The sequence below is a fragment of the Protopterus annectens genome, chromosome 2.part2, assembly GCF_019279795.1.
Source record: "Protopterus annectens isolate FY-2018-M chromosome 2.part2, PAN1.0, whole genome shotgun sequence".
Classification (NCBI taxonomy): domain Eukaryota; kingdom Metazoa; phylum Chordata; order Ceratodontiformes; family Protopteridae; genus Protopterus; species Protopterus annectens.
Window position 1 is genome coordinate 1095581495 of NC_056730.1, and position 26734 is coordinate 1095608228.

General features: G+C 44.4%; 1 protein-coding gene across 1 annotated transcript in view; it reads left to right on the top strand.

The window, feature by feature from the left end:
• Positions 1 to 26734, top strand: part of PNPLA7 (patatin like phospholipase domain containing 7) — a gene marked incomplete in the record, with an annotated part of 4152928 nt that overhangs the window by 359921 nt on the left and 3766273 nt on the right.

Here is a 26734-nt window from a genome sequence, read left to right on the forward strand (position 1 = left end):
ATCATTTTTTAAAATGTGGCTTTGATGCACTGGAGGCTTCTTTTAGATCAGCTATGACTGGAGCAGTGATTCAAGGCATGCCTGGTTAAAAGAGCAATCCTTACCAGACCATGTTAAGTCAAAACTCCTAGATGCTCCTATGGAGAAGCAAAGTTTGTTTGGCTCCCCAGCACAGGAGGTTCTAAAGAAAGTGGAAGAAAAAGCAAAATCTGTCCAAACAGTCAAGTATTTTTACAGGTCCAACCTCCGAGGTTTAGCAGGAATTGGCCCTCGAAAAATTGGTCCTTTCCAGACACATCCAAAGCACAGAGAGGCAGAAATAGACGTTCAAGAGGCAGAAACCAATCAAGAGGTGCCTACAGGGGTCGTCAATGGCAACCTGCCAACCAGAGAAGTGCTGCCACAGCTGCCACTACAACCACTTCCACAGGACAGACACAATGACTTGACTCTCATTCCGCCTACCAGGGAACAACTAGAAGCACCCTTGGAAAGCTAGCTTTATTTTCAGAAAACTGGCATTGCATTACAGGAGACAAATGGACTTTACAAACAATAGACAAGGGCTACAGGTTTCACTTCCACACTCTACCAAAAAGGAGAGGAATGCCAAACCTTCCACCAAGCCAAAAAACAGAAGCTCTAAAACAAATCATCAGTTTACTAAAGATGAGAGCAATAGAAAAGGTACCACCTATGGAGCAAGGCCAAGGATTTTACTCCAGACTATTTCTTGTACCAAGAAAAGAAAATCAATAGAGGCCTATTCTTGACTTGTCCACACTGAACACATACCTCATTGTTCCAAAATTCAAAATGCTGACCCTCCAGCAACTTCTTCCCATGCTGGGCAAGGAGTCTTGGCTGGTGACTCTAGATCTCAAGGAGGCATACCTGCACGTCCCTATACGACCAGATTGCAGAAGACACCTCAGATTTCTTGCAGGATCAGAGCATTATCAATTCTCAGCATTACCCTTTGGCTTATCTACTGCGCCCAGAGTATTCACGAAATGCCTGGCATCAGTAATTGCTCATTGCAGGTTTCAGGGAATTCAAATTTACCCATACCTGGACGACTGCCTAATACAAGCGGACAGCAAGACAAAATTAATAAAGGATTTGGCCAATGTCATACACCTGTTGCAGGCCTTGGGATACACAGTCAACATTCAAAAGTCAAGGCTAGTACCATCCCAAAGGATAACATTTCTGGGTGCAGAACTGGATACAACAACTCAGATGGCTTTTCTCACAGAAGAAAAACAAAAGCAACTACCAGTCTATTTCATGGCACTAACAACACAAACTCAGCTTACGGCAAGGAAAATCCTGCAAGCCCTGGGTTACATGGCATCCTGCATAATATTGATTCCGCATGCCAGGCTGCATATGAGAAAGTTACAATGGTACCTAAGGAATTCTGATAGCTCCGGACTGGCCAAGACAACATTGGTACCCGCTTCTGAGAAGCATGTCTCGGGCACACTCATGGCCTCTACCTCTATGCCCCTTACTTCTAACACAGAACAACTACAAGACCCTGCATCCAAACTTGAAGACACTGCAGCTAACTGCTTGGAATATTCCATGAAACAAAATCAACCAGATTTATCTCAGAGGGTTAAGGACATTATCCTGGAGGCTCGCAGACCCTCCACAAGGAAAACATACTCAGCCAAATGGAAAAGATTCCTCATTTGGAGTGCAGCAAAGGGAGAAAATGTCTCAATGGCAAACATAGCACACATCCTGGAATACTTAGCAGAACTGTTCCACAATGGCCTGTCCTACTCCTCCATTAAGATTCATGCATCAGCAATTTCAGCAGAGTACAACATGGATCCTCCTGTCTTCTCTCACCCTCTACTCAGGCAGTTTTTGAGGGGAATCAAAAACGTAAAGCCTCCAAGGAAGCCACCTCTGCCTGCATGGGATCTCAACTTTGTGCTGGAAAAATTAACACTTCCTCCTTTTGAACCAGCAGCAACAGCAGACTTACAGTTCTTATCTTGGAAAACTGCATTCCTGCTAGCAATCACTTCAGCAAGAAGAGTATCTGAGTTACAGGTATTAATGGCAGTACAGCCTTTCCTTATCTTCCATCAGGATAGAGCGTCTCTGAGAAACCAATCCTACTTTTATGCCAAAGGTGGTCTCCAGGGTATCCTTGAACCAAGCTATACATTTACCTACATTCTTCCCCAACCCACAGAACAGGGGGGAAAGACTACTACACACCTTGGATGTGCACAGACAACTACGCTACTATCTGGACAGAACTAAAACCAGCAGAAAAACTGACCAGCTTCTGGTAGCATATGCAACAGGAGTGCAAGGAAAAGCAATTTCAAAACAGACAATCTCAAATGGATAGGAAATTGCATTAGATTCTGCTACTCTTTTCATGGAAAAACAACTCCTGAAAATATCAGGCCTCATTCCACAAGAGCTACAGCCACCACTACAGCTTTCCTACGAGGAGTGGCTACCAAAGACATTTTAGAAGCTGCTACTTGGAGCTCCGTGCATACATTTGCCAAGCATTATAATCTTCCTTTATACTCCAGATCCCGAGCAGGTTTTGCAACTGCTGTTTTGCAAGGGATCTTAACTACACCATCATTATCTTAGTGCCTCCTCCCCCAGTTTGGCTATGGTATTCTACCCATTTGTTAGGACTGCAGATGCATCCTTGAAGGACATAGTACAGTTTTGTACCTACCATAAATGTAGATGTCCGATAGGTATGCATCTGCAGTCAGGATTACCCATCCTCCTTCCCCTCTGTGGTATTCCTAGGGTACTTACCCCACTTTTAGCTAGCTGGGGGAATCTATTATGGTGTATTTGTTTGTATATATATATATATATATATATATATATATATATATATATATATATATATGTATATATATTTTGCTCTCTATTGTTTGGAATTATCTGCATTTATCCAAATTTAGCCTTCCTAGAGGGCACCTGGCATCTGGGGCAAGAAACACTGAGGAAAATGGTGTCGGCTGATGCCTTTATACCCCAGCAGCGATGACATCGGGTGAAGTGCGACATCAGCCGAGGCCAGACCCAGACTTTGGAATCCGGCCGACCGAAGGGCTGCCTGTGGCAGGACAACCCATTTGTTAGGACTGCAGATGCATACCTATCGGACATCTACATTTATGGTAGGTACAAAACTGTACTTTTTGTACCTACCATAAATGTAGATGTTCGAGTGTATTCACTGCTGCGGTCCAGGTTACCCTCCCTCCATCCATCCCCTCTTTCTTACCTAGGACTTATCTATACCTTTCTACCCTATACAACCTATGTGGTGTATTTGCTTGTAACTGAAGGTATTGTCTTTATTTTTTATGTATGTTTTATTAGCAATATGTATTGCCTACCTATTTGGGGGCACCTGACATCTGGGGCAAGAAAAACTGAAGAAAATGGCGTCGGCTGCATCTTCTATACCCCTGGCACACTGACGTCCAGGAAGAAAAGCGACAGCAACCAACGCCGGACCAAGACTTTGGAACTCTGGCCGACTGCGGGACCGCCTGATGGCAGGATAACCTAAGTGTAATGACTGCAGCAGTGAATACACTCGAACATCTACATTTATGGTAGGTACAAAACTGTACTATTCTTGTCTGGTTTACACTAGCAGTTCTCTGCCTTACCCTTTGGACTGTCCACCGCACCAAGAGTATTCACAAAGTGTCTTGATCCAGTTATAGCTCATTGCAGGCTACAGGGTATCCACATTTAAACAACTTGCTTATCTTTGCAGAATCTTTTTCAAATTGTTTGGAATCTCTCTCTTAGGTGTGAGATATCCTACGCAAGCTGATATTCCAAAAGAAGATGCAAAAGTGTGTCTTGACTCCCTCACACATGATTGTGTTCCTGGGTTGTCAGCTAAACACCTCAGTTCAACAAGCCTTTCCTCCACAGGAAAAAAATAGATTATTTAGATCTGTTTCTAAGGTTTCCCACTCGGACTTTGGTCACTGGGGGGGGGGGGGTATCTCAGGATTTTTGTCTCTCATGGCATCTGTGATTTTCGTGATACCCCTGATATCTGAAATATCTCTGGTCCCAGCATCAACACCCCTTATCTTTTCAACTCCCACTGCTGGGGTTTATCAGAAGAAAAGTATTTTGGTAGAGACAACAGATTTCCTTAAATCTGGGTCTCCCGTACTCCAAAGCAGTTCATCACCACAGACGCTTTGGACTTTGTTTGGGGAACAGTTTCTGGAGGGGTGAAAGTGGAGGTGGTGTGGGATACCAGGGACAGACACAAGTACAAAAATATCAAGGAGAAGCTTGCCCTGATCAAGGCACTCAATGTTTTGAATAGTCTTTCGTCCCTGGACCTCTTCAAGTGGTTACAGACAATATCAGCCACATGGTACGTCAGTAAGCAAGGAGGAACCAGGTCATATTCCCTTTGCAGACTAGCCTTGTTACATTGGAATATAGCTTCACAGCACAGTCTCACTCTACAGGCATCTTGCATTCTTTCAGAGCAGAATTGTGTGGCAGATCAGCTGAGCAGGACCAGGGCAAACACTCACAAATGGAAACTAGATCAGTGGGCCTTCCAAGATTTGATTATCTTTGCAGAGTTCCTCAAGTAGCCCTCTTGCCACATCTCTGAACAGTCAGCTGACAAGATTCTTTTCCAGGACTCCATGTAAGAAGGCTTGGAAGACTGGTGCCTTTTCTTTTCCTTGGATAGGAGTGTTCCTCTATGCTTTTCCATCCATTCCACAAATATCCAGTATACTTCTGAAAATTCAGAGGAAAACTCCCAAGATCATTGTGGTGACTCCCTTCTGGCCTTGGCAACTGTGTTTCTCCCTTCTTTTGGAAATGGCCAGGGGCAATTACCCTAACTTCCTCACAGAATGGGTTTACTCACACAAGGACACAGGGGTGTTTGATACACCCTGACATCAATCATTTTCATTTGGCTGCCTGGATGATGGGGTCTTAATTCCTTGTAGGCCCCTGTTTACTGAGGATTTGCAGCAGATACTAATGAGGGTGAGAACGTGTGCAGCTAGAAATTAACATTTTATCAAATGGAAAAGCTTTTCTAGTTGGTGCCAGCAATAAAATCTGCACCCATCCAGGGATAGTTGTTCTCTGGTTTTATACTATTTGAGTTACTATCCTTCGGCTGTTTTATTCTGCTGTCAGGGTTCATTTATCAGCCATTACAGCATTTCTGGCTATGGATCTTTCTCTTTCAGTGCAGTCTCTTGTCAAAATTTTCTTGAAAGGAGTTTTGCATAAGAGACCTTCAAGAAAACTGGTGGGCTGTCCTTGGGATCTCAATTTTGTGTTAGATAAGTTAACACTTCTCTATTTTAACCAGCTAATCTGGCTGACTTGAGGTTCTTAACACGGAAAACAGTTTTACTGATTGCTCTGACCTCTGAAAGAAGGCTATCTGAGTTGCAAGCTGTTAAATGAGTCAAGCCTGTCTTATTTTCTGTAGGGGACAGTGTTTCTTCGAGAACTGATTTCTTTTGTGCTTAAAGTGGTATCCAGGTTTACCTTAAATCAAACTGTCCAGCTCCCCATTTTCCTTCCTGAATCTACAAATGAGGAAGAAAGGATACTCCATACCTTGGATGTCCACAGACAACTCCAGTGCTATCTTGAGAGAAGTAAAACTTTCAGATCTTTGGATCAATAATTAATTTCTTTTGAAGGTAAGAAGGAACAACCTGTGTCAAAACAGACTTAATCTGAAGTAGGAACTTCATTTGTTAGCAACCTTTGGGATACGGATCCGATCTCGGATCCGAGCTGGCAACATTTACCACAGCATAGATCCGAGCTCCTAGCTCCTCCCTTTATCCATAATCCCCTGCCAACCCTAACTGACCTCAGATCTAGTTTGCCGTGCTTCAAGCCAACAAGCTGGATTTTGAGCTCCTGGCAATTCGGAGGTTTTTGTGAGAAAAATCTTAGAATTTTTGTACTTTCTTGTGTGATTGTGTGAGTTTGTTTAGGTTCCCTCTTAAATATCTATTTTTGTTGTAAAATTTTCCTCCCTACCCTCGCTGGTCCGTAGTGTGTGTTTGTGGTGTGTGTAGGGGCCTAGTGAGTGTGTTTTCCGTTCAACATGTCGGAGGCCCCTAAAGCCATCTTTTCAGAATGTACCGAGTGTGGCCATAAGCTCTCACCAGCGGATGGCCACACCCAGTGCGTTGGGTGCCTTGGGGTTGAACACCTTTCCTCGGGATGCACGATTTGTGCAGCGTTCAACCCCAGGGCACTTAAGGACCGAAGATCGAAGCTGATTCTGGCGGGCCTTTTGCCCCCGGACTCGGCTCCGACCTCCGGTTCTTCGGTGGCCGCTACCCAGTCCTTGGTAGTAGCCACCCCTGCCTCCCTTCCTCCGGTCGGGACTCAACCTCCCATTTTGGCTCCGGAGGAGAGGGAGGCCGGAAAAACCAAAAGGAAGGAGAAGCACCATAAGCGGCGGGCCGAGGACTCTTCCTCGGCCCCACCCACCAAGCGGGCTTCTCCATCCAGGGTTTCTGGATAGCCTCCTCCTCGGCTCCGGTCCCCTTGTTTTTCACCGGGACCTGGGGAGGAGGCAACCCGGTCCCCGTTGAGGTCATCGAGGCATCACTCTAGGTCTGCCTCGGTGGCCTCGTCGAGGTCTACATTTAGTATGTCAGATGCAGACATGGACCGGATGATGAGGAGGTTCATCCAGGCCCAGCTGCAGATGGGAGTGCTCTTGCCCCCCCCCCTCCGAGGGGGAGCTCGACCCCATTTTTTGCCCCAATAGCTCCTTCTCCGTCCCGCTTCCCGGGTTCGGAGCACTCTGAGCTGAGCCGCGTCGGATCCGGAGGTGTGTCGGAGGAGACAGTACTAGTTACTTTGGCTCCGACTGGTCCCTCGAGTTTGTCGGATCCGAACTCTCGGAGCTGTGGGCGGAGCTTCGGATCCGAGGGACTTTGTGTGACTTCGGCTCCGTCCCGGTCAGAGCACACGGGTCCTTCGGATCCGAGGGTCTCAGCCCCGGATCCGGTCCCCGCTTCGGATCCGAGTGGGAGCCGACTCTCGGAGCCTATTGAGAGTAGCTCCCCCTCGGCTTTTGCAGTGGTGAAGAGGGCACTGTTGAGTGTATCCGGACCCCCGGTCCTGGCTTCGGCTCCTCCCTGCACTCCCTCTCAGCTGGTCCGGGCTCCCATCACCCGGCCATCGGGACAGCCTGCTTCAGCATCTCTGGGTGTTCCTGCAGAACGTGATATTGCTGGTGAGTCTTACTCGGACAGCCCCCCCCGAAGAGGTCCCTCACAAAGCCAAGTGTAAGAGGAGGCACATGGACTCCCCTGAGTCCCTTACCGAAAATACGGACTTAGATGAAGGGGAAGGCTCTCCAAGGTCACCCCCCGAGGATGTCTCCTTTGGAGACATCATGGAGATGCTCAGGATTGGGGGGGGTGGTCTGCCCCCAAGGCTTCCTCCGATGAGTCTGTATTCCTAGAGGCGTTCGAAGCAGGGCCATCTACCTCTTAGGTGTCCCCTCCCCCCAGACCCCCCTGGTGGACCTTATTTCCACCAGGTCTTGGAAGGAGCCGGACACTGTGGAGCCAATCCCCAAGCACACGGATAGGATCCTGAGTCCCCCTGCTGAGAGAACCCACTGGAGCAGAGGTCCCCCTGTGGATGCCATGTTGGTGGCGGCGGCCACCAAGAGAGAGCTGGCTCAGGAGAGCTCTGCGGTCCACCCGCCGAGTAAGTACTCTCGAGCGATGGACCGCCTGGGGAAGCGGGTCTTTAGTTCAGCAACCTTCTCCATGAGAGTGCTGAACTATATGGCACACGTCATCCGGATGCAGCGGGATCTAATAAAAGAATACGCTGCATCCCCCCCAGAGTCCATGTCGGAAGGAGACAAGCATCTGTACTCCTCCCGAATGTCTACTCTACGTTCAGTTTCTAACACCTCTATGCGGCTCTTGTCACATGCCACTGAAGGAGCCGCTAGAGCCGGTGGAGCCGGCCTGGTAATCAGGCGTCAGGCCTGGCTCTGACACTGTGACTTCTTGGAACCGGAACCCTTTAAGGTGTCATTCGCGAATGCCCCCTTTGATGGTTCTGCACTTTTTGGTAAAACCGTTCGCGACACTTTAGTCCAGAGCGAGAAAGACGGGAAGACGTTGTCTGCCGTCTGAGTCCGCTTCTCTGCTCCCCTGAGGTCCTTTTCTAAGAACCAAAAGGGTCAGAAGAAGATGTGGTTCCGAAAATCGCATCAGTCCCAGTCTGCTCCGGACAACCAGTCCTCTCGTGGCAGAGGAGGACAGGGAGGATGCTGCCCAAGAGGCAGAGGGGGTCCCAGAAACTTTGGGTCCAGAGAATCCTTCTCTGAGAGGCCCACGCAGAACCCCTGAGGGGTTGCCCGGCTGCTCCACTCTGGAGGCAGTCGGGGGGCATCTTTCGAAGCACCTAGCAATGTGGGAGTCCATAACAACAGATCGCTGGGTGCTTCGCATCATATCCAGCGGTTACCAAATTCCCTTTATTGTAACCCCCAAAATCAGAAGCCTCCCCGACGTACCACCCAATCAGAGGGAGGCAGCTGCTACAGAAATTCAGCAGCTTTTACGAAAAAGAGCCATTCAACCCGTCCCCCCAGATCAGTTCGGATCGGGGTTTTACTCCAGGTTCTTTCTGGTGCCAAAAAAGACGGGGGACTTGAGACCCATCCTCGATCTCTCTCTCCTGAACTTGGCAGTACCCAAAGAAAAGTTCCGAATGGTCACCTTACAATCTATTCTCCCCCTATTATGGGAGAACGATTGGATGTGCTCGATAGACCTCAAGGATGCGTACTACCACATCGTAGTGGACAGACGCTCCAGGAGATTCCTCCGCTTCCGGCTGGGAGCCAGTCACTTTCAGTTCAGGGCCCTTCCCTTCGGTCTCGCCTCCGCTCCCAGGGTGTTCACCAAAGTCTTGGCGGTCATAGCGGCCCACCTGAGGCTTCAGGGAATTCAGGTCTTTCCGTACCTGGACGACTGGCTTCTCATCGCCCCAACAAGGCATCTGCTCTGTTCAGGCAGGGATTACTTTCTCGACCTTGCACCACGTCTAGGGTTAACTATCAACATGACCAAATCTTCTCTAGTCCCCTCACAGGTGATAGATTTTATAGGGGCGAGATTGGATTCCAGGATAATGCTTGCCTTCTTCACTCCCGATCGGCTTCAGAACCTGAGTTTGCATGTCAAGGCCATTCTCATTCTTCCTGCTCCACCTGCGGAATTGATCCTGAGGGCTCTAGGATCTATGGCGGCAGCTATTCCTCTACTACCCCTAGACCGCCTAAATATGAGGGTACTGCAATGGACCCTCCAAGTACAATGGTCCCTGTTTCGCAACCCCCTGTCCCATCCTATTCCCCTAAGCAGAGCTTGCAGCACGTCGCTCATGTGGTGGCTCCGGTCCCCGAGTCTCCACACGGGGCGACCATTTTCGATGCCTTCCCCCGTTGCCACAGTGACCATGGACGCCTCTCGCATGGGGTGGGGGTGGGGGATTTTTCAGGCAGAACGGTCCAAGGCACGTGGAACGACACAGAGACCTCCTCGCATATCAATGTCCTAGAGATGAGGGCGGTGCTTTTGACGTTGCAGGCACTTCACAGCCTTCTACCGATTGGGACAATTGCAATACAAACGGACAACATGTCAGTTGTCTGGTACATCAACAAACAGGGGGGAACCAGGTCTTATCCCCTTTGTCGCGAGGCCATGAGAGTGTGGGAATGGGCGATTTCCACCAACCGCTTTCTTATTGCAACGCACATTCCGGGACGGTCCAACATCCTAGCAGACGGGCTCAGTCATTCAATTCTGACTCCGTACGAATGGTCTCTCAGTCCTCTAGTAGCGAAACAAATATTTGCCCTATGGGGGCAATCCTGTTGCGATCTTTTTGTCTCTCCTTCATATACCAAATGCAACAGTTACTTCACTCTAATTCCCCCTCAGGGGGAGTCCCCGAGAGACTCTCTAGTACATGCTTGGCCTCCCGGTCTCCTTTACGCTTATCCTCCTTTGCCCATGATGCTGAAACTCCTACAGAAAGCCAGTCGGCTGGGGAGCAAAATGATCCTCATTGCCCCATTCTGGCCTCGTCAAACATGGTTCCCGTACCTGTGGTCTCACCTAATTCATCCACCATGGATTCTGGATCCACTTCCGGATCTCATTACCCACCCTCTGGGTCTCCCGGCCCCCAACCTGGTCAACCTCAAGCTGACGGCTTGGTTGCTCCAGTTCCACTCCTGATTAGGACTCCCGGAATCTCCTCACCAGTCAAAGCCATCCTAGTAGCAGCACATAAACCTTCCACCAGAAGAGTCTACCGAAGCAAGTGGAAACGTTTCTCAATCTGGGCGGAGCACCATCACTTGGATCCTTTCACGGCCCCTCTCACGTCGGTGGTGGAGTTCTTAACTACCCTTTTTCATCAAGGGGCTAGCTGCTCTACAGTCAAGGTACAACTGGCAGCGATTTCGCATTATCATGTAGGGCATGAATCAGGCCCTCTGACTGCTAAGCTTTGTAAAGCTTTCCTCAAGGGTACTTTCCTTCTCAGGCCCCCAGTCAGGGAGGTAGTACCCCCATGGGATTTGTCTTTGGTTCTCCAAGCCTTGACTAGCCCCCCTTTCGAGCCGGCGGCCACGGTTGATCTTAAATATCTCTCTTGGAAAACGGCCTTCTTAGTGGCCATTACTTCAGCTAAAAGGGTCTCTGAACTTAAGGCTCTATGTGTAAACCGCCGTATTTATCCTTCCATCCAGATAGAGTTTACCTCAGGATCAATCCGTCCTTTCTGCCTAAAGTGTCTTCAGAAGCTAATATTAATCAATCTATTAATCTTCCCATGTTCTTTCCCCATTACCAGAACAAAGGAGAATATAAACTGCACTCCTTGGATGTGCACAGACAATTACGTTTTTATACTCATCGAACCGCTGGTCATAGGCAATCTGACCAGTTGTTTGTCTCCTTCGCCAAAACAAGTTTAGGCAAGTCAATTTCTAAAGTTTCACTGTCATGGTGGATAGCTAATTGTATCCTCTTAGCGTATCAGAGTTCGGGAAGGCCTGCACCTCAGGGGGTTCGAGCTCATTCTACTAGGGCCATTGATGCTTTGGCGGCTTTTAAATCTAGGGTCCCCTTAGATGATATTTGTTCCGCAGCCACTTGGGCCTCATCTCATACCTTTATCAGCCATTACAAACTGGATGTTGTCTCCAGAGGTAGGGCGTCCTTTGGCTCTGCAATTCTCCGGAATGTTCTTCCATAAAGGCCACCCAGGATTCAGGTAGCTGGGGACTCTGTCCCAAAGGTTGCTGACAAATGAAGTTCCTACTTCAGATTTAGAAGTTATGTACTCACCATAACGTTCCATCTGAGTAGGTATCTTCATTTGTCTGCAATCATCCCCCCCTCCTTCCCCCTGACCTTTAGAATCTGTCTTGGATTAGCCCCTTCCGGGGCACTTTTACATTGCTTATATCGGGCAAACTTGATCTGAGGTCAGTTAGGGTTGGCAGGGGATTATAGGTAAAGGGAGGAGCTAGGAGCTCGGATCTATGCTGTGGTAAAAGTTGCCGGCTCGGATCCGAGATCGGATCCGTATCCCAAAGGTTGCTGACAAATGAAGTTCCTACTTCAGATTAAGTCTGTTTTGACACAGGTTGTTCCTTCTTACCTTCAAAAGAAATTTAATTATTGATCCAAAGATCTGAAAGTTTTACTTCTCTCAAGATAGCACTGGAGTTGTCTGTGGACATCCAAGGTATGGAGTACCCTTTCTCCCTCATTTGTAGATTCAGGAAGGAAAATGAGGAGCTGGACAGTTTGACTTAAGGTAAACCAGGATACCACTTTAAGCACAAAAGAAATCAGTTCTCGAAGAAACACTGTCCCCTACAGAAAATAAGACAGGCTTGACTCATTTAACAGCTTGCAACTCAGATAGCCTTCTTTCAGAGGTCAGAGCAATCAGTAAAACTGTTTTCCGTGTTAAGAACCTCAAGTCAGCCAGATTAGCTGGTTAAAATAGAGAAGTGTTAACTTATCTAACAAATCAAATCCAACAGCAGCTGTTTGTCTCCCTTGGTGTGTAATCATCCTACTGTAAGGTTTTTGCATTCAAGTAATCCAAACCATCCTTCAGGTCAAGCAGGTCTCTGCCCCCCATATCAAGCAGTAGAAATTTCAGTTGTTTCTCTTGAGCACTGGGCACCCACAGACACTTGTCCTGCAACTAAAACGACTAAATACTAATTAATCCAAACCATCCTTCAGGTCAAGCAGGTCTCTGCCCCCCATATCAAGCAGTAGAAATTTCAGTTGTTTCTCTTGAGCACTGGGCACCCACAGACACTTGTCCTGCAACTAAAACGACTAAATACTAATGTAGGTGCTTAACTTCCAAGTGTCTAGACAGTAAAATACCTTACTTGCATTAACTTAAACAAATGTTAGTGAGTGTATTAGTATATTTCTGCTGTATAGTTCCTTAGTCAAACCTCTGTACTGATGAGTATATCACCAGGACTAAACAGTTATATATTGCCCCCCCCCCCCCCCCCCCCAACTAAAGTCCAGTTTCTTTTGAGAAATACTCAAATCTATAAAAGAGCATTTCTTTTCCTCTCCTGTTTCATCTGTAACTAACCCCAGCTTTAATTCTATATCCTTTTAAGAATGTCAGGGTAAATTGGATAATGTCTACATTTGCCTTGATTTTATAGTATAAAGTAGAGTGGCTGTGCAAAGTAGCATACCTTTTCCTAAGGTTCAATGAGTGGTTTCTATTCCTTTTGCACTTCACAGTGAGTGTCTGCAGAGTTCATTTAACCATTGGCTAGCCTTCTCCTTCCCTGTAGTCTTTACCCCTCCCTCCTCCAGCTCTTGTTCTGTATTGGATAACCTGAGGTAATTTAAACCCAGGGTGCCATTTTGTTTTTTTGTTTCAAATCCAACAGCAGCTGTTTGTCTCCCTTGGTGTGTAATCATCCTACTGTAAGGTTTTTGCATTCAAGGTATGCTGTATATTGTGGTTTAATTCCTAATGCTTTAGTACAACAGCTTATACTATATGTTTCTGTTATGTTTATCACTGCAGGATGCCTTTAGATAATTCTGCTTACTAAACTGCTGTCACATATGCACCTAGATATGTTCTGTTTTCCTTGTTTACTGTTATAGAGCCAGAAGGGCTATTTCACATGCTGCATTTCACTGCTCTGTCTAACTGCATTGACTAGTTTTTAAATACATTGAAAGTGTATCTTGCTTAATTTAGTAGAGGACTGCTTTCTGTATTTACATTTTATATTTGTATGTTGCCATAAGAAAATATTTTATGTTATCAGGTGCTGAAGCAGGATTAACCATTGCCTGATGTTTTTGTTATTGACTATTGCTAAACAAAAATCCAATCTGACTGGTCACACAGTATGTGCTGCCTTAACCTAATGCTCTTACATTTTTCTTTCAGTAATCCAAACCATCATTCAGGTCAAGCAGGTCTCTGCCCCCCATATCAAGCAGTAGAAATTTCAGTTGTTTCTCTTGAGCACTGGGCACCCACAGACACTTGTCCTGCAACTAAAACGACTAAATACTAATGTAGGTGCTTAACTTCCAAGTGTCTAGACAGTAAAATACCTTACTTGCATTAACTTAAACAAATGTTAGTGAGTGTATTAGTATATTTCTGCTGTATAGTTCCTTAGTCAAACCTCTGTACTGATGAGTACATCACCAGGACTAAACAGTTGTATATTGCTCTACAGTTAGTGCCCCCCCAACTAAAGTCAAGTTTCTTTTGAGAAATACTCAAATCTATAAAAGAGCATTTCTTTTCCTCTCATGTTTCATCTGTAACTAACCCCAGCTTTAATTCTATATCCTTTTAAGAATGTCAGAAAATTATACTCTGTGCCCATAACATAGCCTATAACTTCGTGCAAACATATTAAATTACAGTTAAAATTTCAGTTGAACATATTACAATTTAAGCTAACATTACATACTTACCAAAGCCTAAAGAAACACTTAGAGTCATAGGTTCATAGGTTCATACTAGGCTATCTGCCCAAGGGCATTTATAAGCCTAGCCCATAGTTATGTGGCTTTCGCCACCCCTTTAGTTTGAATAAAAACTATGCCTATCATTTTGCTGTGCCTCTGTCAAGCAGTGACACTGAAGTAATCCCTGGGGTATATCTGCAATCTCCCATCCATTGGTCAAGATTCCTCTTGAACAAGGCCAGAGAGGTGCTAAGCCTCACATGTACCGGGATTTTGTTCCACAGCATAGGGATTCTCTGGGTGATGAATCTGTCCCTCCAGCACGTTCTATTTATAACCGTGTCAAGGTTTAAGTCTCCCGCCCTTGTGGATCTGAGGGATCTGGATTTTTTGAGGTGAAGCATATTCATCAAATCTGGGTTTGACATGGCCTTATATGTCAGGCACAGGTCACCTCTGAGCAAGCGGTATGAGACTGAATAGAGCTGGAGTTCTTTCAGTCGGGCAGCATAAGACATATTTTTGAGACCCTTTATCCTTTTGGTGAGGAACTTTTGGGGCCTTTCAAGCTGCAGCAGGTGTCTGGTCAGATACATTCTGAACGGGGCATTGTACTCAATCATAGGTCTAATGAGTGATGAGTACAGGGGACGATGACCTCCCTTGATCTAGATGTGAATCCCTTCATGATCAGGTGGGCGATATAGAAGGTTTTCCTAACTACTTTAGCAACATGAGTGTCAAGCGAAGGCTACTGTCAACCTGGGTCCCCAGATCCCTGATTACTTTTTCTGTGCTCAGTGGATTGCCACCTATATGGTAGCTAGGGGTAACCTTGTTTTTCCCGAAGGGTATGACTATGCATTTTTTGGCATTTAACTTCAGGCCATGGCTCTGGCACCAGTTATCCGTTTCTGTGAGGCCCTTCTGGAGGATATCTGTGTCAGATGTGTTTTCGACTATGGCGCCCAGTTTGCAGTCATCTGCAAACTTTGTCTGCCATAACCCTCCTGTGTTTGCTTGTACTTCAGAAAAGTAGATGCCGAACAAGAGTGGACCCAGGACTGAGCCCTGTGGGACACCACTTGTGACAGGCTTTGAGTCTGACATGGCTCCAGCAACTCTGACCCTGTGGGTTCTGTCACTTAGCCAGTTTGCAACCCATCTTGTGATGTATGGGTTTACATTCAAGCTGATGAGTTTTTCGATGATACCTGAGTGGGGTATTGTGTCGAAGGCCTTTGCCAGGTCGAGGTAGGCTGTATGGACTGCCTTTCCCTCATTGGTGACTGTCTCGAAAAAGTCAACCAAGTTTAAGAGGCAGGATCTGCCTTTGACAAAGCCAAACTGGGTTGGATCCAAAGTCTTGCAAGTTCCCTATGTCTTTATTTATGAGTTCCATTATGATCCTCTCCATGGCTTTGCAGATAAGGCTTGTCAAGCTAATGGGGCGGTAATTTCCAGGGTCTGTGGAGGCACCGCCCTTATGAAGTGGGACTACAGTCGCCGTGCGCCACTCCTTGGGTACGTATCCTGAGGTGAGGCTAAGATTAAACAGCTGTCCTAACTGTGGGTTTAATTCCTCGTTGAGTTCGTGAAGCACACAGCCGGGGACACCATCCGGTCCCATGGACGCTGTGTTTTTTGCCTTAGTGAGGGCAGTTCTCACCTGGGCGTTGGAGATGTTGGGGGGGCTACAATCCTCTGGAATAGATATCTCTCCTTTGGGGGGGGAGAAGTTTGCACTGAACCTGTCAGCCAGTATGTTGGCAATGTGTGTAGGTTCAGTAATTTTCACATCATTTTGAACTAATTCTGAGCATATCTGGGAGTTTCCTCCTAGGTTTCTAACATAGCTAAAGAAGGCCTTATGATTCTCTTTAGAGTCCTTGGCGATTTTTCTCTCAAAATTTGCCTTGGATGATTTTATGAGAGCTCTTAGTTTTCACTTATAATGATCAAAGGTGTCTTACCTTTCAAGGATTTTGCTCTATCTTGTAGTAGCTTCCTCCTTTTGTTGTAGAGCTTGTTTATGGCTGGGGTCCACCAGACTGGACGCTTGCCTTTGGTACAGAGATCGGTGTTTAAACAGTTGTATATTGCTCTCCAGTTAGTGCCCCCCCCCCAACTAAAGTCAAGTTTCTTTTGAGAAATACTCAAATCTATAAAAGAGCATTTCTTTTCCTCTCCTGTTTCATCTGTAACTAACCCCAGCTTTAATTCTATATCCTTTTAAGAATGTCAGAAAATTATACTCTGTGCCCATAACATAGCCTATAACTTCGTGCAAACATATTAAATTACAGTTAAAATTTCAGTTGAACATATTACAATTTAAGCTAACATTACATACTTACCAAAGCCTAAAGAAACACTTAGTCGGTGTTTAAACAGTTGTATATTGCTTTCCAGTTAGTGCCCCCCCCCAACTAAAGTCAAGTTTCTTTTGAGAAATACTCAAATCTATAAAAGAGCATTTCTTTTCCTCTCCTGTTTCATCTGTAACTAACCCCAGCTTTAATTCTATATCCTTTTAAGAATGTCAGAAAATTATACTCTGTGCCCATAACATAGCCTGTAACTTCATGCAAACATATTAAATTACAGTTAAAATTTCAGTTGAACATATTACAATTTAAGCTAACATTACATACTTACCAAAGCCTAAAGAAACACTTAGTCATAGGTTCATAGGTTCATACTAGGCTATCTGCCCAAGGGCATTTATAAGCCTAGCCCATAGTTATGTGGCTTTCGCCACCCCTTTAGTTTGAATAAAAACTATGCCTATCATTTTGCTGTGCCTCTGTCAAGCAGTGACACTGAAGTAATCCCTGGGGTATATCTGCAATCTCCCATCCATTGTTCAAGATTCCTCTTGAACAAGGCCAGAGAGGTGCTAAGCCTCACATGTACCGGTATTTTGTTCCACAGCATAGGGATTCTCTGGGTGATGAATCTGTCCCTCCAGCACGTTCTATTTATAACCGTGTCAAGGTTTAAGTCTCCCGCCCTTGTGGATCTGAGGGATCTAGATTTTTTGAGGTGAAGCATATTCATCAAATCTGGGTTTGACATGGCCTTATATGTCAGGCACAGGTCACCTCTGAGCAAGCGGTATGAGACTGAATAGAGCTGGAGTTCTTTCAGTCGGGCAGCATAAGACATATTTTTGAGACCCTTTATCCTTTTGGTGAGGAACTTTTGGGGCCTTTCAAGCTGCAGCAGGTGTCTGGTCAGATACATTCGAACGGGGCATTGTACTCAATCATAGGTCTAATGAGTGATGAGTACAGGGGACGATGACCTCCCTTGATCTAGATGTGAATCCCTTCATGATCAGGTGGGCGATATAGAAGGTTTTCCTAACTACTTTAGCAACATGAGTGTCAAGCGAAGGCTACTGTCAACCTGGGTCCCCAGATCCCTGATGATTTTTCTGTGCTCAGTGGATTGCCACCTATATGGTAGCTAGGGGTAACCTTGTTTTTCCCGAAGGGTATGACTATGCATTTTTTGGCATTTAACTTCAGGCCATGGCTCTGGCACCAGTTATCCGTTTCTGTGAGGCCCTTCTGGAGGATATCTGTGTCAGATGTGTTTTCGACTATGGCCCAGTTTGCAGTCATCTGCAAACTTTGTCAGCCATAACCCTCCTGTGTTTGCTTGTACTTCAGAAAAGTAGATGCTGAACAAGAGTGGACCCAGGACTGAGCCCTGTGGGACACCACTTGTGACAGGCTTTGAGTCTGACATGGCTCCAGCAACTCTGACCCTGTGGGTTCTGTCACTTAGCCAGTTTGCAACCCATCTTGTGATGTATGGGTTTACATTCAAGCTGATGAGTTTTTCGATGATACCTGAGTGGGGTATTGTGTCGAAGGCCTTTGCCAGGTCGAGGTAGGCTGCATGGACTGCCTTTCCCTCATCAATGGCCTTGGTGACTGTCTCGAAAAAGTCAACCAAGTTTAAGAGGCAGGATCTGCCTTTGACAAAGCCAAACTGGGTTAGATCCAAAGTCTGCAAGTTCCCTATGTCTTTATTTATGAGTTCCATTATGATCCTCTCCATGGCTTTGCAGATAAGGCTTGTCAAGCTAATGGGGCGGTAATTTCCAGGGTCTGTGGAGGCACCGCCCTTATGAAGTGGGACTACAGTCGCCGTGTGCCACTCCTTGGGTACGTATCCTGAGGTGAGGCTAAGATTAAACAGCTGTCCTAACTGTGGGTTTAATTCCTCGTTGAGTTCGTGAAGCACACAGCCGGGGACACCATCCGGTCCCATGGATGCTGTGTTTTTTGCCTTAGTGAGGGCAGTTCTCACCTGGGCGTTGGAGATGTTTGGGGGCTACAATCCTCTGGAATAGATATCTCTCCTTTTGGGAGGGGAGAAGTTTGCACTGAACCTGTCAGCCAGTATGTTGGCAATGTGTGTAGGTTCAGTAATTTTCACATCATTTTGAACTAATTCTGAGCATATCTGGGAGTTTCCTCCTAGGTTTCTAACATAGCTAAAGAAGGCCTTATGATTCTCTTTAGAGTCCTTGGCGATTTTTCTCTCAAAATTTGCCTTGGATGATTTTATGAGAGCTCTTAGTTTTTCACTTATAATGATCAAAGGTGTCTTACCTTTCAAGGATTTTGCTCTATCTTGTAGTAGCTTCCTCCTTTTGTTGTAGAGCTTGTTTATGGCTGGGGTCCACCAGACTGGACGCTTGCCTTTGGTACAGAGATCGGTGTTTAAACAGTTGTATATTGCTCTCCAGTTAGTGCCCCCCCCCCAACTAAAGTCAAGTTTCTTTTGAGAAATACTCAAATCTATAAAAGAGCATTTCTTTTCCTCACCTGTTTCATCTGTAACTAACCCCAGCTTTAATTCTATATCCTTTTAAGAATGTCAGAAAATTATACTCTGTGCCCATAACATAGCCTATAACTTCGTGCAAACATATTAAATTACAGTTAAAATTTCAGTTGAACATATTACAATTTAAGCTAACATTACATACTTACCAAAGCCTAAAGAAACACTTAGTCGGTGTTTAAACAGTTGTATATTGCTCTCCAGTTAGTGCCCCCCCCCCAACTAAAGTCAAGTTTCTTTTGAGAAATACTCAAATCTATAAAAGAGCATTTCTTTTCCTCTCCTGTTTCATCTGTAACTAACCCCAGCTTTAATTCTATATCCTTTTAAGAATGTCAGAAAATTATACTCTGTGCCCATAACATAGCCTATAACTTTGTGCAAACATATTAACTTACAGTTAAAATTTCAGTTGAACATATTACAATTTAAGCTAACATTACATACTTACCAAATCCTAAAGAAACACTTAGTCGGTGTTAGCCCGCTTCGCTCCCCCCTCAACTAAAGTCAAGTTTCTTTTGAGAAATACTCAAATCTATAAAAGAGCATTTCTTTTCCTCTCCTGTTTCATCTGTAACTAACCCCAGGTTTAATTCTATATCCTTTTAAGAATGTCAGAAAATTATACTCTGTGCCCATAACATAGCCTATAACTTCGTGCAAACATATTAAATTACAGTTAAAATTTCAGTTGAACATATTACAATTTAAGCTAACATTACATACTTACCAAAGCCTAAAGAAACACTTAGTCGGTGTTAGCCGCCGGCTCCCCTCAACTAAAGTCAAGTTTCTTTTGAGAAATACTCAAATCTATAAAAGAGCATTTCTTTTCCTCTCCTGTTTCATCTGTAACTAACCCCAGGTTTAATTCTATATCCTTTTAAGAATGTCAGAAAATTATACTCTGTGCCCATAACATAGCCTATAACTGTTGCAAACATATTAAATTATAGTTAAAATTTCAGTTGAACATATTACAATTTAAGCTAACATTACATACTTACCAAAGCCTAAAGAAACACTTAGTCGGTGTTAGCCCGCTCCCCAACTAAAGTCAAGTTTCTTTTGAGAAATACTCAAATCTATAAAAGAGCATTTCTTTTCCTCTCCTGTTTCATCTGTAACTAACCCCAGCTTTAATTCTATATCCTTTTAAGAATGTCAGAAAATTATACTCTGTGCCCATAACATAGCCTATAACTTCGTGCAAACATATTAAATTACAGTTAAAATTTCAGTTGAACATATTACAATTTAAGCTAACATTACATACTTACCAAAGCCTAAAGAAACACTTAGTCGGTGTTAGCCCGCTTCGCTCCCCCCTCAACTAAAGTCAAGTTTCTTTTGAGAAATACTCAAATCTATAAAAGAGCATTTCTTTTCCTCTCCTGTTTCATCTGTAACTAACCCCAGGTTTAATTCTATATCCTTTTAAGAATGTCAGAAAATTATACTCTGTGCCCATAACATAGCCTATAACTTCGTGCAAACATATTAAATTATAGTTAAAATTTCAGTTGAACATATTACAATTTAAGCTAACATTACATACTTACCAAAGCCTAAAGAAACACTTAGAGTCGGTGTTAGCCCGCTTCGCTCCCCCCCAACTAAAGTCAAGTTTCTTTTGAGAAATACTCAAATCTATAAAAGAGCATTTCTTTTCCTCTCCTGTTTCATCTGTAACTAACCCCAGCTTTAATTCTATATCCTTTTAAGAATGTCAGAAAATTATACTCTGTGCCCATAACATAGCCTATAACTTCGTGCAAACATATTAAATTACAGTTAAAATTTCAGTTGAACATATTACAATTTAAGCTAACATTACATACTTACCAAAGCCTAAAGAAACACTTAGAGTCGGTGTTAGCTGCCGCTTCAGCTGCCTGGGCTTCTCCCTCCCTGCCCCCTATTCCCACCCGCCCCCACTACTTCTCCTTTTATTCTAACCCCTAATCACCTGACCAGTAGTCCAACCCCTAATTCCCTAACAACTAGCCCAACCCACTCATCCTACCTCCCCCACCCCCAATCCAATTATATCCCACTCCCAAAACACATTCCCAGGCAACACAACTCTACCCTCACACACAACCAACCAGGAATCCTAGTTGTACTTCTCACTCAAAGTAGTATCATGTTACCCACACTCACATCCCTATCACTAGCTCCACTATCGCTAACCTTCCTAACTTCCTTACAAACAGATCTACCGTTGCACAACTGCTATCACACTACCCACACTAGCCCACCCTCTCAAACTCACTCAGACTTCTACATCTGCCCTACAATCATAAATCTTACAACTACATATTACTCACGAACAAAAATTACACCATCTCATCACACTAAGAAAAACTCTCATAGACCAAGCTCGCAAACAATTAATATTAAAAAACACATACTGACGCTCCTACAAATTCTGCTAACCTCTGGTGACATTCACCCAAATCCAGGTCCCCTCTCAGCTAGACAAACATCTGACCTGCTAATCCTAAATCTCAACATAAGAAGTATTACCAATAAGCTAACAGACCTACATGCATTCATAGCCCACTACAACCCTGATATACTGCCATTACAGAAACCTGGCTTACACCCAGTATCCAAGATGAAGTCTTTCTTCCCCAGGGTATAATACACTTAGATCTGATAGAACAAACAGGAAAGGAGGAGGAGTAGCCATTCTCTTTAAAAACACCCTTAACCTCCAGCTCCTGCACACCACACCACCCACTTTTCAAACTGCTGAAGTCCTGTTTTCTGTCCTATCCATAAGAAACACCAAGAAGATTAATATAATATGCTGCTATATACCTCCAGGCAACAACTCGCTCATAATAGAAGACATCCTACACTGGATAAAGGACAATCTACCTCAGGAAACGATCCTACTAGGAGACCTTAACACTGACTGGGCAACCTGTAACTCCAGCAGCCCCTCGACACATATCAATCTATATGGGTTCTCTCAACTAATTAAAGAACCAACTAGAATAGATGAGAAAACAAAGAGAGAATCCATACTGGACTGGACACTAACGAACTATCCCAAACAAAACTATACAGTAGGCTGCCTCCCAGATGACTTAAGTGATCATCTCCCCACCTTCCTACTCCAGAAACACTCCAATCACCCCAAACCAGTAGTCTACAAATTTGTACGAGATGACCATAACCTTACCCCACGATACCTAAATACTGTCCTAAGCCACTGCATCTGGGAACCACTACGGACACTCGGGTTAGACCAGGCAGTAGACTACTTCAATACAACCTTCTCTAACATCCTTAATAGTCTAGCTCCCAGCAGAAAGATCAGAGTTAAAGCCAACTAAGCACCCTGGCTAAATAGAGACACCAGAGCCTTACTAAAAGCTAGAGATAAAGCCTGGAAAATCTGGAAAACTGACAAAACCCCTAGCTCTAGACAATACTATCAACAGCTTAGAAACAAGGCCAAGGCTGAATCCAAAATAAACAAACAAAACTATTTTCTTAGCGCCCAAAGGAAATATTCAAATAGTCCACAAAAATTCTGGCATGCCATTAACTCCCTACTAAAGCCAGGCAAAACCACAGCCCCAGCACCCATCTCTACTAACAATACCCTAGACACAGCTTCTCAATTTAATAACCATTTTACTAAATCCATCTTGGTCCTGTCCAGTCAAATAACCAAAAACATTCTACCTCAGTCACAACATAACCTATTCCACACCACCCCCTCTTTCAGCCTATCACCAGTGCCCACCTCAACTATCAAAAAACTCCTCCTAAAACTAAAGCCAACCACACTAGCAGCTGATAACATATCTGCTGCATACCTAAAAATGGCTAGTGACTCCTTATCATATCCTGTCTCCATCCTTATCAACCGCTCCATACTAGAATCCTACATACCCAAACTCTGGAAAGTATCTCGCATCATTCCTCTCCATAAAGGAGGTAATTCTTATGAATTCTCCAACTACCGACCTATTGCCATCCTTTGCCCCTTATCCAAAATTCTTGAGAAATGCATCCACTTGCAAGTGATGACATTTCTTAACACACACAATCTATTATCTACCACACAACACAGTTTCCGTCCACATCACAGCACTACCACAGCCCTTTTATCTTTCACTAATTATATAAACCTTCACAGGAATGATAACAAATATGTATCAGCCATTTTCCTAGACCTCTCAAAAGCATTTGATATGGTCTCCCACTCCATTCTACTAGACTCACTAACATCATTATCCTTCACCTCCTCTACTATGGCCTGGTTCAGAAGCTACTTGTCTGACAGGCAACAATCAGTCCAGTGGAAAGGAACTCTGTCTACACAACTTCCAGCCACCATAGGTGTCCCACAGGGCTCTATACTGGGCCCGCTGTTCTCTATTTTCACAAATAACCTCAAATGCTCTACACAACATGCCACACTCATACAATATGCAGATGATTCAGCTCTGATCTGCTCCGCCTCATCTCCCACCACCCTACGTACACTCACTCAAGATACCTTTATCTCAGTAGAAAAATGGATATCTGGGATCCAACTAATTCTAAATCCCAAAAAGACAAAACTGCTACTATTTACCCCTAATAGATAAAAAAAAAAACCTCTCCTTTACCATAACCTCTAATGACGGCACCACCATCTCCCCTTCTAACCACACCAAACTTCTGGGCATTGAAATAGACAATAATCTCCACTTTGATGTTCACATCTCACATACCATAAAACTAGTACACAAAAACTAGGCTCCCTATACAGGCATAAGTCCTTTCTCTCAAAAAAGCAAGAGTCACTCTTGCACAAAGCCACCTCCTCTCAACTCTATTATACGCAGCACCAATCTTTACCCAAATCAGACAATGTGACCTAGACAAACTAGAATCATGCTACAATAAAATAGCCAAGTTTGCTACTAACTCAACCTATAGAACCCATCACTGTGCTGCACTAAAGAACTAAAATGGCTTGAGCTACCACAGCTACTTAACGATCACCAGCTGGGCACAGCCTACAATATTCTCAAATATCCTGAAAAAAAACCCTCATTATCCAACCTACTTACTATCTATACTACAAACCGATACCCAAGATCCAGTGAAAAATCTCTCCTCTCCATCACCAAGGCTAACAATAATGCAGGGAAAGCGCTCTACTCCCATACCGTTGCCAGAAATTGGAACTCTCTTCCCCTATCTGTGTCCACTGCCCCCTCCACATCCATATTCAAAAACTCCCTCAAATTGCACCTTCTTAGTACATGGTTATGCCCTTGTATCACATAACCCTACCCATACTACTATTAACTCCCCAAATTCCTCTCTGATCACATGCTGGAGCTCTGATCCCCTGTAGGCTTGGTCATCTGAAAGGGTACTTTTAACTGTAGAATCTTACTTGATATATTTTCTTTTCTTACCAAAGTATGACTGACATTGTCTTTTTACCCATGTTCTATATCTTTTACCTGGAGTGTTTTTATTAATTCTTGTTATATTACTATGCTCTGCATACATGATGTAACCTGTTTTGTGTATTATGCTGGATGTACTGTATTTGTATAACTTGATGTTGGAGCTTTTCTCCCCGGGCCTCCGCTGAAAATGGACCTGGTCCAGTCTGAATTTCCCGGTTAACAAATGTAAAATAAATAAATAAATAAAATTGAGATCCCAAGGAGAGCCCACCAGTTTTCTTGAAGGTCTCTTATGCAAAACTCCTTTCAAGAAAATTTTGACAAGAGACTGCACTGAAAGAGAAAGATCCATAGCCAGAAATGCTGTAATGGCTGATAAATGAACCCTGACAGCAGAATAAAACAGCCGAAGGATAGTAACTCAAATAGTATAAAACCAGAGAACAACTATCCCTGGATGGGTGCAGATTTTATTGCTGGCACCAACTAGAAAAGCTTTTCCATTTGATAAAATGTTAATTTCTAGCTGCACACGTTCTTACCCTCATTAGTATCTGCTGCAAATCCTCAGTAAACAGGGGCCTACAAGGAATTAAGACCCCATCATCCAGGCAGCCAAATGAAGATGGTTGATGTCAGGGTGTATCAAACACCCCTGTGTCCTTGTGTGAGTAAACCCATTCTGTGAGGAAGTTAGGGTTATTGCCCCTGGCCATTTCCAAAAGAAGGGAGAAACACAGTTGCCAAGGCCAGAAGGGAGTCACCACAATGATCTTGGGAGTTTTCTTCTGAATTTTCAGGAGTATCCTGGATATTTGTGGAATGGATGGAAAAGCATAGAGGAACACTCCTATCCAAGGGAAAAAAAAGGCACCAGTCTTCCAAGCCTTCTTACATGGAGTCCTGGAAAAGAATCTTGCCAGCTGACTGTTCAGAGATGTGGCAAGAGGGCTACTTGAGGAACTCTGCAAAGATTAATCAAATCTTGGAAGGCCCACTGATCTAGTTTCCATTTGTGAGGGTTTGCCCTGGTCCTGCTCAGCTGATCTGCCACACAATTCTGATCTGAAAGAATGCAGGATGCCTGCAGAGTGAGACTGTGCTGTGAAGCTATATTCCAATGTAACATGGCTAGTCTGCAAAGGGGATATGACCTGGTTCCTCCTTGCTTACTGACGTACCATGTGACTGATATTGTCTGTAACCACTTGAAGAGGTCCAGGGACGAAAGACTATTCAAAACGTTGAGTTCCTACTTCAGATTTAGAAGTTATGTACTCACCATAACGTTCCATCTGAGTAGGTATCTTCATTTGTCTGCAATCATCCCCCCCTCCTTCCCCTTGACCTTTAGGATCTGTCTTGGATTAGCCCCTTCCGGGGCACTTTTACATTGCTTATATCGGGCAAACTTGATCTGAGGTCAGTTAGGGTTGGCAGGGGATTATGGGTAAAGGGAGGAGCTAGGAGCTCGGATGTATGCTGTGGTAAAAGTTGCCGGCTCGGATCCGAGATCGGATCCGTATCCCAAAGGTTGCAGACAAATGAAGATACCTACTCAGATGGAACGTTATGGTGAGTACATAATTTCTAATTTCCAAATGGTTGTCTAAGGCTTTTTTATACTTATCATAACAGAACCATTCCATACAGTGTCAAGGCCCACTCTAGCAGGGCATTGGCCTCATCTGTGGCTTTTTAGAAAGGGTTGGATTCTAGAAGGTCCTGTGTACATACTTATACAAAACACTATTAAGACTGATTCCTTCTCTAGGTCCAAGTAAAGCTTTGGTATTGTCCTCCCACCTCCCAAATGTAGTTAACTAAGATAATCTATGTATATAGCTAAGGCTACTGCAGCAATGATCAGTATGATGAACATATTTCAGTCGTGCAAGTTAAGCTTCCTATAGCATTAGATGTTCGAATGTCACTGCTGCAGTAGCTGCTCCCTCTCTACATCCTCTTTGCTTTTTGTGTGTTTTTTGCCAGGGTGTGGACATTTTGTTCCTAGCTTTGCCCTGTCAAGGCTCGGCATCCCTGTCTCTTCTGGCCGGACAGCTTTGAAGGGGTTTGCTCCCAAACTTGTCTTTTATTCAGCTCAGCTCAAACTGCTTAACAACTTCGGTGCATAGAAGTTGGATTGAAGCTTTGGGAGCTGGCTGGCTGTTATATCCTTTGCACGATATAACCCATATAACTAAGGCTACTGCAGCAGTGACTATTTGAATATCTACTGTTATGGTAAGTTCAGTTTATGCATCTGTGCTATCCTGAATATGGTTCTGTAAACAATATATGTTTGCTAATCATCTCATTCTGATAAATCTGATTTGTATT